This window comes from Panthera pardus, unplaced genomic scaffold (genome assembly GCF_024362965.1).
Source record: "Panthera pardus isolate Hobbes unplaced genomic scaffold, ASM2436296v1 HiC_scaffold_22, whole genome shotgun sequence".
Lineage (NCBI taxonomy): Eukaryota > Metazoa > Chordata > Mammalia > Carnivora > Felidae > Panthera > Panthera pardus.
In genome coordinates, this window is record NW_026526788.1 from 14,729,247 (window position 1) to 14,745,363 (window position 16,117).

A 16,117-nucleotide genomic window follows, 5' to 3' on the forward strand; every position below is an offset into this window, starting at 1 on the left:
GCAGAGAGAGAGGGAGACACAGAAGCGGAAGCAGGCTCCAGGCTCTGAGCCATCAGCCCAGAGCCCGACGCAGGGCTCGAACTCCCGGACCGTGAGATCGTGACCTGAGCCGAAGTCGGACGCTTAACCGACTGAGCCACCCAGGCGCCCCTCTCCTCCTTCTTTTAATGATTTATTTTTGAGAGGCAGAGTGAGACAGACCATGAGTGGGGGAGGGGCAGAAAGAGCGAGGGAGACAGCATCCGAAGCAGGCTCCAGACTCTGAGCTGTCCGCACAGAGCCCGACGTGGGGCTCAAACTCACAAACTGTGAGATCATGACCTGAAGTCGAACGCCTAACGGACGGAGCCACCCAGGCGCCCCCCCCCCCCCAATCTCTTCTTCTTACAAGGACACTCTGCTGGCCTCATTTTAACTTCATCACTTGTGCAGAGGTCCCATCTCCAAATACAGTCACATTCTGAGCTTCTGGGGGTTAGGACTTCAACGTATGAATTTTGGGGGGGGGGGTGGAGTGGGCACACAATTCAGTCCATAACAACATGCTTCCCTATAGTTACTCTACGGAGGTCAGAGTTGTAAGTTTTTAATTCTTTCTTCCCAGGGAAGGAGTCAGTCAAGACACACACACAGCCCAGATGCACAAAGCCCTCCAGCCACTCCCTGCCTTGCTCAGCGTACAGGCTTCATCACCTCCTGTAAGGCTGCGCCACACCTGCTCTCCCCAGCCTCCCCTACACTCCCGTGGTCTCCCTGCTGCAGTGGGCACGGGCCTCCCACCTGAGGGTCTGTGCACTCGCACCCCCGCTTTGTGCAGTGCTCCTTCCGCACTCCCTCCCTCCTTCGGTTCTTCCTCCTTGAAATGTCACCTTCTCCCGAGAAGGTCCCCGACCAACCTTCTCGTACATAGTCCTCTGTCCTGATCTTCCCTAATTTTTTTTTTTTTTTCTGTAGCGTTTACCAATATACTGAATATTCTATTTGTCGATCCTATTTGCAAGAATACAATCAGTGGTCAGCAGCACTGGCCTCGGAGGCAGCGGGCGTTCGTCAGGGACGGCCACACTACCCTCCAAGGGTTGGTCTCGGGCAAGGCTCTTACCCATGCTGAGCCTCAGGCGACCGTGAGAAACTGAAATTCATTACCTTCTGAAAGGGGTGGCCAGGCGACAGCAGGCGGACTCAGATTTTGTAGTTCGGGGTTCAAATCCGGGCTGAGACAAGGGGTTGCAGCCGACTGACCAGGTCTGCTCTGGAAAGAACGGTGGGGGGCGGGGGGCTGTCACAACTGCCGGCGGAGGGGCCTCTTTAGGGTCCTGGGTCACGTCATGCTTCTCTGTTTTCTTTTCGCTGCCGCTGCGCGCAGATCATCTTTGCAGCCACTTGTCACAGAAAGTGGTCACGACTTAGGTCGCCTCTGCGAATGTTAGCGCTGAAAAGAAAAAAAAAAAATTGAAAATGAAAAAAACACAACTGGAAGCAATTGAGGAACCAAGAATGAATCGCCGCTGGCTTGAATCCCTGTTTGGCCACCTACTTGGTTTTGTCATTTCACCGTCCGTTTTCGCCCTGCGTTTCCAGAAGCTTCTTGGAAAGGCGTCGGAAGGGGGCGTGAAATGACCTGGCACAGCGGTGGCCCCTCATCCCCGGGCGATGCGGGCCAAGCCCCCGGGTGTCGCCCGCCCCGCCGGCCCACCCCGGACGGACTCCCGCCGGCAGTGAGGCGCGGCCACCGACTCACCACGGGGACTCCTCACACAACCGCGAGGACGACGGGCTGTGGTGGAAGCGCCGGCCTCGCCGCCCGGGGCTCACGCCGTCGTGACGGCGGGAGACGACACAGCGACCCCCAGAGGAGACCCCCCCCCCCCCCCCGAGCTGTGCGCGTGCGCATCACGAGGAAGCGAGGGCGGCGCTCACGCCCGACGGGAGGAGAAGCGGGCGGCTGACCTCTGACCCGAGCAGGGTGACGTGACGTGGCGTTGGGACGCCCGACAGACCGCGGCAACCTCGGACGCGAGGGGAGCTGCCCGCGTTGCGCCTCGTGGTAGCGGCGTCGGCGGTGCCCCCTGACGGAGGCCGCTGACCTGAGCCGCGTGACTCAAGGTAGGCTGTGGTGACGGGCGCCCGGGACGTGTGCCGTGACGGAGGGAGACCCAGCAGCCCACCCCGGCTGTGGGAGACCGCGGGGGGGGCGGGGCGCCCTTCCGCTCGGAGAGGGAGGCTCGGCTCGGCGGAGGTGATGTCACAGGGCGGGACGTGCCGCCTTCCGGTCCAGTCCCTCCCGGCCCCCTGTGGCCAGCGCCCCCTGCCTGCTCAGAGCTTGAGGGGCTGTGTCCCTGGCGGTGGTCCCTGTCCCCTGCTGCCCAGCGCCCCCCAGCGCGCCGGGAGTGGGGCCTGCACCGCGCTCTGGGAGACCTGGGCGAGGCCACGCCTGAGTTTATAACCCAGCAAACCGCCGCCCTCTGACTTGGAGGAGCACGGCTGACCGGGCCCACCCTCTGGGCGCAGGGCCTGCAGACAGCCTCCTCCCGAGGCCGTCACCGCCGCCGTCTGACTTGGAGGAGCACGGCTGACCTCTGGGCGCAGGGCCTGCAGACAGCCTCCTCCCGAGGCCGTCACCGCCGCCGTCTGACTTGGAGGAGCACGGCTGACCTCTGGGCACAGGGCCTGCAGACAGCCTCCTCCCGAGGCCGTCACCGCCGCCATCTGACTTGGAGGAGCACGGCTGAGGCTGACCGGGCCCACCCTCCGGGCGCATGGCCTGCAGACAGCCTCCTCCCGAGGCCGTCACCGCCGCCATCTGACTTGGAGGAGCACGGCTGAGGCTGACCGGGCCTACCCTCTGGGCGCAGGGCCTGCAGACAGCCTCCTCCTGAGGCCGTCACCGCCGCCGTCTGACTTGGAGGAGCACGGCTGAGGCTGACCGGGCCCACCCTCTGGGCGCAGGGCCTGCAGACGGCCTCCTCCTGAGGCCGTCACCGCCGCCATCTGACTTGGAGGAGCACGGCTGACCTCTGGGCGCAGGGCATGCAGACGGCCTCCTCCTGAGGCCGTCACCGCCGCCATCTGACTTGGAGGAGCACGGCTGAGGCTGACCGGGCCTACCCTCTGGGCGCAGGGCCTGCAGACAGCCTCCTCCCGAGGCCGTCACCGCCGCCGTCCGACTTGGAGGGGCACGGCTGACCTCTGGGCACAGGGCCTGCAGACAGCCTCCTCCCGAGGCCGTCACCGCCGCCATCTGACTTGGAGGAGCACGGCTGAGGCTGACCGGGCCTACCCTCTGGGCGCATGGCCTGCAGACAGCCTCCTCCCGAGGCCGTCACCGCCGCCGTCTGACTTGGAGGAGCACGGCTGAGGCTGACCGGGACCACCCTCTGGGCGCAGGGCCTGCAGACAGCCTCCTCCCGAGGCCGTCACCGCCGCCGTCTGACTTGGAGGAGCACGGCTGAGGCTGACCGGGCCCACCCTCTGGGCGCAGGGCCTGCAGACAGCCTCCTCCCGAGGCCGTCACCGCTGCCATCTGACTTGGAGGAGCACGGCTGAGGCTGACCGGGCCCACCCTCTGGGCGCAGGGCCTGCAGACAGCCTCCTCCCGAGGCCGTCACCGCCGCCATCTGACTTGGAGGAGCATGGCTGAGGCTGACCGGGCCCACCCTCTGGGCACAGGGCCTGCAGACAGCCTCCTCCCCAGGCCATCACCGCCCCCGTCTGACTTGGAGGAGCACGGCTGACCGGGCCCACCCTCTGGGCGCAGGGCCTGCAGACAGCCTCCTCCCGAGGCCGTCACCGCCGCCGTCTGACTTGGAGGAGCACGGCTGACCTCTGGGCGCAGGGCCTGCAGACAGCCTCCTCCCGAGGCCGTCACCGCCGCCATCTGACTTGGAGGAGCACGGCTGACCTCTGGGCGCAGGGCCTGCAGACAGCCTCCTCCTGAGGCTGTTACCGTTCTGGAGACAGGCTTTCTTCCTCCCGCCTCCTCCCAGCGAGGAAGTGCCTACAATCTCACCTCTTAAATGACCTTTTAAGGCCTCGCAAACCTGAGCAAAGGAAGGGATGGAGTCAGCACTGATTTCCTAAACTGTTACTCCAAGGGGAGTAATTGCAACCTGCCTTATTTTTTTTCTAGAAAGAAGTAGTAAAGGAATCCCATAAATTGGGAAGGAGGAATACCTTCTTTCTCAAAAGGGGTGAGAACTGTAGTAAAACAGTTAAAATAGCACAAATTAAAGTTGACCGGAATCTCCTGCAAAATCAAACCAAGACAAAGGGTAGTAAATATCACTCTGAAGAAAACAACAACAACAACAACACCCTTGTCTTTCCAGCAATAACACTGATTAATAAAAATTATATCTATCAAGCAACAGTATTTGGGTTGAATTTAGTATATTTTCTTAACTTCGCTCTCAAAAGGAAACGATATTTTTTTTTCTAAACGCGCTGATGCATCCTGAAAAATATAGTTAAGGTGTTACCTCAAAAGTAGGGTCACCCCAACTTGAGACCACATGAAATAGAAAGTATACTTATTTCTTAATGTTTTTAGTGTCAGTATGTAAATAGTGTCATATAAATACACAAACAGTGTCATTTCCCAACTTTGCACATGAGACTTCCCTCTGTCCCATTTTTTTCTCTCAGCTGCTCAGGTTGTGTCTCCTTTCTACATGGTCGCTCAGTAGTCAGGAAAAGAAAGTAACTTTGACTTTATCCAAGGACAAGTACCATCTTCAGGCCTCCGTTGCCAAGACGTGTGTCATCGTTACGGCAGATTCCCGCCAGTCTCCTTGTCAGTTGAAAACTTTCAGAAAGTTGAATCTGCACAGGGGATGCTCACAGTGAAATCTTCCATCCAATGACTGCTTTGAGATCGGTTGTTTTGTGAGTACGCAGGGCGGTCTTTCCTCTGCATTTTGTGGACACTTAGGATTCAATTAGATCTCCACGAAACTTTAATAATCTAATCATCGCTATAATAGGGATGTTGGGAGCATGCTTTGGAATCAGAAACCTGAATGTGAGCCTTACCTCTGCCACGAATTAGCATCTTAGTCGTTTGCTCTGCATCTCAGTGTGTCCATCTGTCAAGTGGGGACGTGTGAAGCATCTGCGTTTGCAGCAGTAGTGAAAAACAATAAAGTGCCAGTCAGTGTTTACTGGGACAGTGGTTATGAATACTATTTTTAATATGCCGATAACCGATTTGGAGAAGTCAGAAATATTTTCAGGCCTCAGCACTTTCACCTAACGAGGTGTAGGGTTTGGGCCAAGTTGTCAGTAATGCCCTTTAAAAGCTAATAATTCTGATTCTAAGGCAGGGGATATAGGGTCTGAAAGGTCTGTTACGTAGTTTCTATTCAGATATTAGGATAGTGAAAGACAGGATAAAATAGGCAGAGAGGGAAAGATTAGGACCTGAGGTCCCTGGGTGGGAAAAGACATATTTTGGAACAGTTCTGGCAGTGTCTGACCACAGCAAACTCCCTCGGTCGCAAGGTTCCTCTTAAGAATGTAATAGACCCCACCTAGCCACACTCAGCTTCCCGTGAGGAATTTGACAAAAGACCTGACTAAAAATAAATAGACCGTAAGATGTTGACCCACAGGGAATGGTATGGCCGTAGACCACCCCTCATACAATGGAAACGAGCCAATCAGGAATGGACAACCCAACACCTACAACCATCCAGCCAGTAAGGGTAGGACCTGAGAATGAACCAGGGGGAAGGGGAGGGGTTGCTGACCAGAGCCTTGTGAGACAGGGACCCTTGCCTATGGTCACGGGCATTCACTTTCTAATGCCCCCTCTCTATAAAGAGAGCTTTCCTAGTACTCTTACTCTCTGACCTTATACTCTAATAAACTTTCACTTGCTGCTCATTTTGTGTCCACCTCTTTGTTCTTCGAAACGGCAAGACGACGAATCCTGGGTATTGAGGTCAAAAGTCCTGCAACAATATCTACGCAGAGTTCCCAACTCCCACTCTTAAAAATAATGCGTGATAGAAGTGATGTAAAATAGTGGAACGTGCGTGCGGAGGATTTCGGGAGACACGTGCTTAGCTTACACTCAAGCCAGATAGTGGCCAGCTTTGCCCTTTTCTCAAGTCACACACATGGCGTATGATCTCCATTACAGGTGCACTGGAAGATGTGCCGGCTTACCGTCTTGTGGCAGACAAAAAGTGAACAATATGATGATTTTAGCAGCTTTTGCGGACCTGTCATGGAGTTCCAGGACTCCCCGTATGCTCCAGACTTGGATATACGCTCTAGCACAGTGAGACTGCGGTCAGCACATCAGATGTTACCCATCAGGCTTAATGTACAAGACCCAATGCCAATGATCAACTTTACCCCATTCCTCCCAGGAGACCTCTGATTTCCCTCAAACTTAATAAGAGAAAAGAGACGTCCCAGAGAGTCTTTCAAAACTTGGTAGACAAAAATAACAAGGCACAAGTTATGTAACCTTCAGCAAGCTCTTAGGCTAAGTTTACAGCATTTGGTAATCTCTAATTTGCATGTGCTTTCTTTGGATTTTTAAGTCTGTCCGGTTTTGTCTGGTTTTGGAGCATCATCTTTGGAAGGACGGCAAACAATTCTTTTGAAATTTTGACAAGTGTCACCGACCCACTCGGATGGGTTGGAGCTGCACTTTTACACCTACCTTCGTTTTTCAAACAAAATGCCGGAGTGAAACCTGTAGGGATTTATGAGGAGTGAACTAAAGATTTTCTTTGTCTGTTTCCTTTGACCCAGCGTTTGAGAGCACTAAGTGATGTGGTTAGCTGTGAGTGTGGCTTGGCATCCAGAAAAATGTTTTATACTCTAAAGTGGGCAAAGTCTGCCTGTGGTATGATAGAACCCTCAGTGAAATGTATTTTGGCAACATTGTTATTTTTGCAGCGTTTAGTATTGTTTATTGTAGCCTGCTTTTTGGTGGATCTTTTATATTTATGTCTCTGTGTCCTGTGATGGCTTAAACATGTATATCTTTCTTCCTTTGAGATGGCCAAGCAGTTGTGCACTGAAGAGGTACTTCCTGGTGATTCATTCATTAATAAAATACAAAATTCTTTCGTAAACTCTTCTTGGACAAATTGATGAAACTTAAAAAACTGTTTTCCTCTGAATAAAACAAATTTTGTTTGTGTTTAGATATATAGTAAAAAAAAAAAAAAACCCTCAGTATTTCATTCCATTTTAAACCAGTTTCCTTGTCCTACTCATTTTATGTGGAACAATTGAATACTCAGAGAAGTGAAATAAACTTATAGGCTTTATAGATCATTTAGTCCATTATAACTTTTTATAAAATCTTAGAATTACTTCGATCATATGAGTTTATCTGGGTAAACATATATCTTTAATAGCTAAAAGTATTCTTAGAGATAGATATCATAAGACTAATTTTTCCAGACCTGTGCGTTGTTCCCTTGAAATCTAAAAGTACATTGGATGTATTGTCAACAGTATTCACAGCATCAATGTAAGTGCATTCTTGAATAAGATGTTACTTGGTGTCCATACATCGCATGGACCAGTACAAAATAAGAGCAATTTATATCCAAAAGTTCTGCTGCTTTGGGAGTGACGAAATAATATTTTATAAATATATTCCACATATAATTTTTTTAAATAAACACAGATCATCTCAATAAGCTCGATATGTTTTTATTGATTCTTGTCCCATCCAAATGTTTTTGGGGAGCTTCCTGTTTCTCTGTGGGACCTCAGTGTATGGCAGATCTGTCCTGGAGGTTCTGGAAAGTTCATCATCCTCTAGATCCTCATTTCCATGTGTCAGAACAAAATTAACCTGTCCTCTGTCTTTTTCCCTCAGTCCCTCATCCTGCTAAAGTCATTATGGGTGACATGTTATACTTTTAAATAGCACATTTTTACATATTTCTGAAGTTAATGCTTTCATGTAAGAAGTGGGCAGAAGTCTCAGACTTTTTTCAGGCCAGTTGAAAAGAGAGCTTTGAGCAGGTAAGCTAGTTTATTATTTTTTGAATCATATTCTATTATGCTGCTACTTGCCATTTACTGTGCATTGATCTACTTTGGAGAGAACTGACGTAAGTATGTGTAGAGGGTCAGATAATTTTCCAGGACTTCTTGGCCACTGTACCCAACTAATGGATGTTTGAATAAGAGAAGACACATATCACATGGAGTTTGGACTTGGCCCACATTTGTACAAGGGTGTCTCTGTTTCAGGGAGGAAAAGAATGATGTATACATGGCTGGCACTTTAAAGAAACACCAGCCTGTCTAGCCAGTCATTAGTGAGGTATGCTGTTGACTCAGTGGAGGACTTCCAGGTATGCGCTGGTCTGTCCTTGAGTTAGCGGTGAATTAAGCCCTAACCTAGGCCGGGCAGTGCCCAGACAGCCAGAAGGTACTGAATGTTGTCTCCATATGGTCTGGTTTGTACCCAAAGTTAAAAAGAAGTGTGCAGAGGTGATTTCAGTATTTCTGAGATTTTAAGAGGATAAGGGTATATTATTATTTTTTTTTTAAATTCAACTTAGTTAACATACAGCATAGTCTTGGCTTTAGGAGTAGAACCCAGTGATTCATCACTTAGGTATAACACCCAGTGCTCATCCCAGCAAGTCCCCTTCTAATGCCCATTGCCCATTTACCCCACCCCCACCCACCTCCCCTCCAGCAACCCTCAGTTTGTTCTCTATATTTAAGTCTTTTATGCTTGTCTCCCTCTCTGTTTTTATCTTATTTTTCATTCTTTTACCCTATGTTCATCTGTTTTGTTTCTTAAATTCCATGTATGAGTGAAATCATATGATACCTATCTTTTTCTGACTAATTTCGCTTAGCATAATACCTTCCAGTTCTATCCACGTTGTTGCAAATGGCAAGATTTCAAAGATCTCGTTCTTTTTCATCGCCAAGTAGTATAGTAGTATTCCGGTGTGTGTGTGTGTGTGTGTGTGTGTGTGTGTGTGTGTGTGTACCACATCTTCTTTATCCATTCATCAGTTGATGGACATTTGGACTCTTTCCACTAATTGGCTATTGTTGATAATGCGGCTATAAACATGCTTCGAATCAGCGTTTTTGTATCCTTTGGGTAAATATCTAGTAGTGCAATTGCTGGGTCGTAGGGTAGTTCTATTTTTAAACTTTTTGAGGAACCTCCATACTGTTCTCCACAGTGGCTCACAAGTTTGGATTCCCACCAACAGTACAAAAGGGTTCCTCAGGATAAGGGTGTATTCTTTTCAAAAAGCACTGAATTTGGAAACAAGTGAAACATTAAGAATGAAGAAAGCCCTACAAAGTTAGTTATTACAGATCTCACATTCTGTTTTAGGCTCCACCGCTGTGATGGTGCAAATGCATCCATGAATATTCGGGACCCTACTTTGTCTGTAGTTCTCCCCCTCCCACCTCAGAGGAGCTCTTCCCTCTTCCTGTCCTTTTCAGGCCAGTGTTCTCAGAAAGCTCATGTTCTCTTAAAATAGTTCTCATCTTAGCAGGCTGGTTGTTGAGATAAGTTGACTGTTGTCCCAGGCAAAGACCATCAAAATCTGTAGGAATGATCTCTGATTCCAGGATTGAGTCTCCAGGCCATGAACTCCTTTAAACACAATAGGCTCTCCTTAAAACACAATTTTAAACACAATAGGCTCTCCTTAAAAAGGAAAGGCCTTTCTGAAGAGTTTCTCAGTTTATATTAAAAATTCAAAAACTACACTGGCAAGTACAAAAAATTCAACACGTTCCACTTTCTGCCTTCACTTTATATAATCCCACACGGCACAGCTTATCACATCATCCTTTCTTCCTTGGCCAGTGGGTCTTACTGGTTCCTGATGATCAGCCACCTTCTACTTTTGTTCTTAATTTCCTCTGTCCTAAGCCCTTCTTGCTTCATTTAAAGCCCAGCCCAAAGGCCATAAAAGCTTTCTTGACAATCACTGCACTCAAGAAGACTTCGATTTCCAAATGTCTATGCTCCCAGGGTCTAGCCCATGAAGTTCAGTACTTGCCAATGGACGTGCTTTGTACTAATGTAATAGTACTTAACAATATGCTTTTCATATTGAAGGCACTGTTTAGGTGCTAAACAAATGTTACTTAATCCCCCCAGCAATCATATGAGGCAGACTTTTTCTTTTTTAGAAAAGGAGAGGCAGAGACTGGGACCCTCCCTAGCAGTCAAAGAGCTGCCTGTGGTCTTGACCACCATGTTCCTCTGTGAAGACTGTCATCTTTCTAAGTATTATATCTTCCATAGTACTCAGCAGAGAGTTGTATGTGTGTGTGTGCGTGTGTATTATCACTAAATAGCGACCGATTTAATGTCAAAATTTAAAAGATCAATTATATTATACTTGGATGTACATAGTCTTACATTATTTTACAATGATGTTGATATCTGGAAGGAAATAGGAAAGAGTGACCACAGAAGTGTACTTAAATTCTTTATATCATAACATTATGTGATATCCAAGAGTTCCACAAGAGCTGATTGGTGAGTGTTTGGATTTTGGGCACTGCTGCTTCAGCTTATGGTGATGATACAACTTTTACATTAATTTAAAATTTTTCCTGTCACCTTGGCAAGATCCCAGAATGGTGCAGAGAGGGAGACAAAAACAGAAATGATGAGAAGATAATTACATGCTCAACCACACCAGAACAATTGCTCTAAGACCTAATATAGTGAGAAGGGTGCCATGAATCATGAATCATGAGGTAAAAGACAGCCTCCACGTTAAGTGGCTAACCACAGAAAGCTGCATGTAAACCGGTTAGCCCTTGAGAGAGACTCAGGATCTACAAATGCACAGCATGCATTTTTTTTAACCACTTACCTGGGAACAAGAGATAGTAATTGCAAAAATGGGATCACGAAAGTACTTACCCCGTGACCACATCGGGAGATGCTGGCCAAGTGCTAACTGTGCCAAGAATAAAAAATAAAAATAAACAAAGTGGGTGATTTCATATCCCAGATGAATGTCCAATTTACTGACTAACCCAAACATAATTTTCTTGACCACTGTAAGTGCAGTGGTATTTTCAGTGCTACATTAGTAGAAAAACAAATCGACACAAAACAATATTTCTTGTTTTCTTTCATCCTTTCCTCTCTCCCACCCTACTTGTGCTCAACCTTCTGATGCTGGAAGATGTGCCTGTAGTGTAGATGTGGCCCCTTGTACGTGAGAAGGTTTTCTCCAAATCTGTTCTATATAAATAGTTTTCAGGTTGATGGTCAAAGACTTTTGTGAAATGAAAGGGACCCAAACCTTTGACTGTCCTGTATATTTTGAATGCAGTATTGAGTTTATTAGAAAGCTAAAGAATAGTGAAGTACTGATATGTTAATAAGAAAAAGAACCCAATTTGGGGCGCCTGGGTGGCGCAGTCGGTTAAGCGTCCGACTTCAGCCAGGTCACGATCTCGCGGTCCGTGAGTTCGAGCCCCGCGTCGGGCTCTGGGCTGATGGCTCGGAGCCTGGAGCCTGTTTCCGATTCTGTGTCTCCCTCTCTCTCTGCCCCTCCCCCGTTCATGCTCTGTCTCTCTCTGTCCCAAAAATAAATAAAAAACGTTGAAAAAAAAATTTAAAAAAAAAAAAAAAAAGAAAAAGAACCCAATTTACTATCATTATTGGCAAACGTAGCAATTGCTACTGTAAAATCTCCTTCCCTGCCTCCATCTTAAAAACCTCGTAAAATTTATTTTATTTTATTTTATTTTATTTTATTTTTTTAATTTTTTTTTTAATATTTATTTATTTTTGAGACAGGGAGAGACAGAGCATGAACGGGGGAGGGTCAGAGAGAGAGGGAGACACAGAATCTGAAACAGGCTCCAGGCTCTGAGCTGTCAGCCCAGAGCCCGACACGGGGCTCAAACTCACGGACCGCGAGATCATGACCTGAGCTGAAGTCTGACGCTTAACTGACTGAGCCACCCACACACCCCAAAACCTCATACAATTTAAAGGGTCAGTCACTTGATTCATACTTCCCTTTTCTTTAAAAAATATTTAAAAGTACAGTTGAATTAAATTTTTTTAATGTTTGTTTATTTTAGAGAGAGAGAGAGAGAGAGAGACAGCACGAGTGGGGGAGGGGCAGAGAGCGAGAGGGAGACACAGAATCTGAAGCAGGCTCCAGGCTCCAAGCTGTCACTACAGAGCCCAACATGGGGCTCGAACTCAGAAACCACAAGATCATGACCTGAGCTGAAGTCGGACGCCTAACCTACTGAGCCACCCAGGCACCCCGAATTAAATTTTCTAAAGCCAAATTTTCTGAATTTTTGGTTTGACAAATGTTTACACTTGCAGTAGGCAGTTATATGTCATTTACAAATACTGATTTTAAAGGAAAGTTCCGAAGTGTTGGAAAGCTATCAATACTTGTTCTATACATTGTGAATAAAAAAGTGGGAATTATTTCAGGCAAAAGAAAAATGGGTCCATGATAAACACAGTACTGTAGTGGGCTTTATACGTAGTGGGCTTTTATATGCCAAAATAAACACAGTAGTGTAGTGAGCTTTCTAGGTTATTTAAAACTTAACATAATTTGCCTCTTAGTATTTGTCTATAATAATGAGTTTTCTTCAGCTGCTTGCTCTGTACATACATGCCACTGAGCGCAGGAAGTAGGAATTAAATATATATTCTAATTGGTTCGTAAACTGTAATACAGCTTCACTCTTAATTCCACTTTCATTTAGACAAAGCAGTCATTTGATTTCAAGTAACTCTGCATGGGAAAACTCCTTAGATACAATTTACCACGGGGGACAATGACAAAACACCTTATATAAATTTTTGTGTAGAAAGATCAAATTATAGTTTAAGGCACTCACAAAATATTTAAAATATGATTGTGTATTTTAAGGGAATTTTTTGGGTTATTTTGGAACCATACCACAAGAGAAGTTGTTGTTGTTGTTTTTGTTTGTTTGTTTTGTTGAAATTTTAGTTAGCTAGTATACAGCGCAGTGTTGGCTTCAGGAGTAGAATTCAGTGACTCATCACTTACATATGACACCCAATGCTCATCCCAGCAAGTGCCTTTCCACGAGAGAGGTTTTAAAGGCAATTCGTTTTTTTGAGGGAATAAGTAAAAATAGCTAGGTTTAAAAAAATTCCATAAATACAGGTCAGCTCTTTATTAGTAGATTATTTTGATAAGGTTCATTTGTAAGTTAATAGTTTGCAAGTTAGTGCACAAGTTTAGAGATAGCAAAGTTGAAGGAAATTGCTAAATTTACCACATTAGAACTAAAAAATAGTAAAAAAAAAAAAAAAAAAAGACATTCTTAACCACTAGAGTACTTACTTCCTAATTCATGAACTCCTTATTCTATGTAATAATGCTCCATAAATATTTTCAAATTTATGTCAAGAAGGTTGTTAAGTTAAAAAGTCTAAAAAATAATATCTACACAGTGGTGATATTTGTGTGAAAAACTGGTAAGACAAAACCATATATATATATTTATGTGCATAAATCTAGATGTGGCAGATAAACATGTCAACACATTTCTCTCTATTTGTCTTTCTCTCACTTGAACCTTAAGGGCACTCTCAGTCCACAGGGATGCAGAAATTTAAAGAAACTGCTGACTTAAGTCTAAGATGGGAAGATTTTTGCTTTCTGCTCCCAAATGTCAAGAGACCATGTTTCTGCTCACAAGACTAGGAAAACGGGTCCAGAGAGAAAAGAGCTAGAAGACTAGAGTTTACATTGGAGAGGAGGAAGCCTCTTGATAGGACCACGGAGTAAGGTAGGAGGGGCCTTGGGCAGCACATCTGCTGGCTTAGACAACAGCTCCCTGCCATCCATCCCCTGGGGACATTCGTAAGCCCCCTAGCCCAGGGTTAGCGAATTGTGTACGACGTGTGGGGATGACCAGCTTGGAAGTGTCCAGAGTCAGTTAGGAATTTTCCAAATATTCGAGGGAGGTGATGAAAAAATGCTTGGTGGGGGGCACCTTGGTGGCTCAGTCGGTTAACTGTCTGACTCTTGATTTGGGCTCAGGTCATGATCTCACGTGGTTTGTGGGTTAGAGCCCCATGTCCGGCCCTGCCCGGACAGTGCGGTGCCTGCTTGGGATTCTCTGTCCTTCTCTCTTTGCCCCTCTCCCACTCGCTGTCTTTCTCTCTCAAAATAAACAAACATTTAAGAAATGCTTGGGAAAGACCTAAAGGAAATACATGAAAGGGATAATCTTTGTGTCTAGGGCCACTTGTAGAATTGGGGTGGATGGAGCCAAGGAGAATTTTTGCTTCCTCTCTGGATTGAAAGTTGTAGAGCAAGAAAGTGTTCGTTTAATGTTTCACATACTTCAAATAATTTTAAATCATTGATTTGATTAAAAAGAAAAAGCAACAGGGGCGCCTGGGTGGCTCGGTCAGTTGTGCGTCCAACTTCGGCTCAGGTCATGATCTCACGGCTCATGAGTTTGAGCCCCGGGTCGGGCTCTGTGCTGACTGCTGGGAGCCTGGAGCCTGCTTCAGATTCTGTGTCTCCCGTTCTCTCTGCCCCTCCCCTGCTCATACTCTATCTCTCTCTCTCTCTCAAAATAAATAAATGTTAAATAAAGTAAAAAAAAAAAAAAAAAAAAAACACCCGACAAATTCTAATAAAATATTTAAAATTTTTGGGGTGCCCGAGTGTCTCAGTTGATTAGCGTCCAATTCTGGGTTTCAGCTTGGGTCATGATCTCGCGATTCATCAGATCGAGCCCCACATCGGGCTCTGTGCAGACAGTGCGGAGCCTGCTTGGGATTCTCTCTCTTTCTATCTCTCTGCCCATCCTCTCTCTCTCCCTCTCTCTCTCTCAAAAATAAATAAACTTAAAAATATACTTGAAAATTTTTTCTTGATAGGTGATGATTTTTAAAAAGAGGAAGTTTAAAAAGTGTTATGGGTTGAATGTCTATATCCCCCCACCAAATTCGTATGTTGAAATCCTAACCCCCACCGTGATTTTACACAGAAGTGGAGCCTTGGGGGGGGGATGATGAGGTCATGAGAGTGGGGCCCCCACGAGTGGTATTGGTGCCCCTATAAAGACCCCACAGAGCTCTTTCATCCCTGTAACCAGTGAGCGTATTGCAGGAGGAGAGCAGTGCGTGAACCAGGACGTGGGGCTCTCCCCTGACACCGGATGTCCCAGCTCCTTGGTCTGGGACTGTGAGAAATAAACTTCTGTTGTTTCTACACCACCAGTTAGTGGTGGTTTGTTACAGTAGCTTGAACAGAGTAGAACAGGAAGCCAATGAAGATTTTACCAGAGACTCTGAATGGGTCTTCACAGTATTGCCAAGAGGTTTGTAAGTGTTAGTTACACCCAACTTCATGTCAAAGTACGTTCTTACACGGCAATATCTCTAATTATTTATTATAGAGGCATGTCAGATGTGATTTAGGTTGATTTGAGAGAAATGGAAAAAGAGCCAAAGCGAGAAGAAAAAGGGGAAGTACAAAGGGACGAAAAAAGATATGTGTATATAGCATCTGCTATTTATTGGCATTTTAGAGCATTTCCTCTAGGCCAGCTCCTAATTTTAGCACTTTACATAAACTGTATAATTAATTCTTCAAAACAACTTCAAGAGATAGGTGTTAATATTACTCCATTTTACAAATGTGGGTATTGAGAGACAAAAACACAGGCAACTTGCCCAAGGCCACAGAGCTGGGGAGGGTGAGGAGGTGAACCTTGAAAGTCTAGCTCTAGAAGTGGACTCCCAGCCACCACATCAGATTCCATTCAGCGTATGTAATAAAAATTAGCATGGAGGACATTCACTGAAGTCAGATATGGAAAGACAGAATTAATACAAGAAAAGGTTACAGGAGGGAATCGCTTCTGGATCAACCCATTTTTTAATTACCACTAGGTGGCAGTGGTGGCTCAGGGCGTCTTAATTATTTTCGGGAGCAAGAGGGTTAAACAATAGGCCTTGGGGTGATTGTGGAATGAGAAAACATACAACCTCAGTCATCAGTATGAGATGATTATAGATCAAATGTGACCCTTCACGGGACCTTTCTGACTCTGGCTTAAGACAAGCCATGGAATATTATTAATTAACATCTTCATC

The 16,117-nt window shown here is 46.5% G+C and overlaps 1 long non-coding RNA gene across 2 annotated transcripts in view; it reads left to right on the plus strand.

Moving 5' to 3' along the window:
• Positions 1-1,955: 1,955 nt before the first annotated feature.
• LOC109254922 (uncharacterized) overlaps positions 1,956-16,117 on the plus strand; it is a 122,175-nt gene continuing 108,013 nt past the window's right edge. For both annotated transcript variants that reach the window (XR_002075022.2, XR_002075023.2), the window contains exon 1: positions 1,956-2,106. This is a non-coding gene — a long non-coding RNA (uncharacterized LOC109254922). The remainder of the gene's footprint in view (positions 2,107-16,117) is intronic.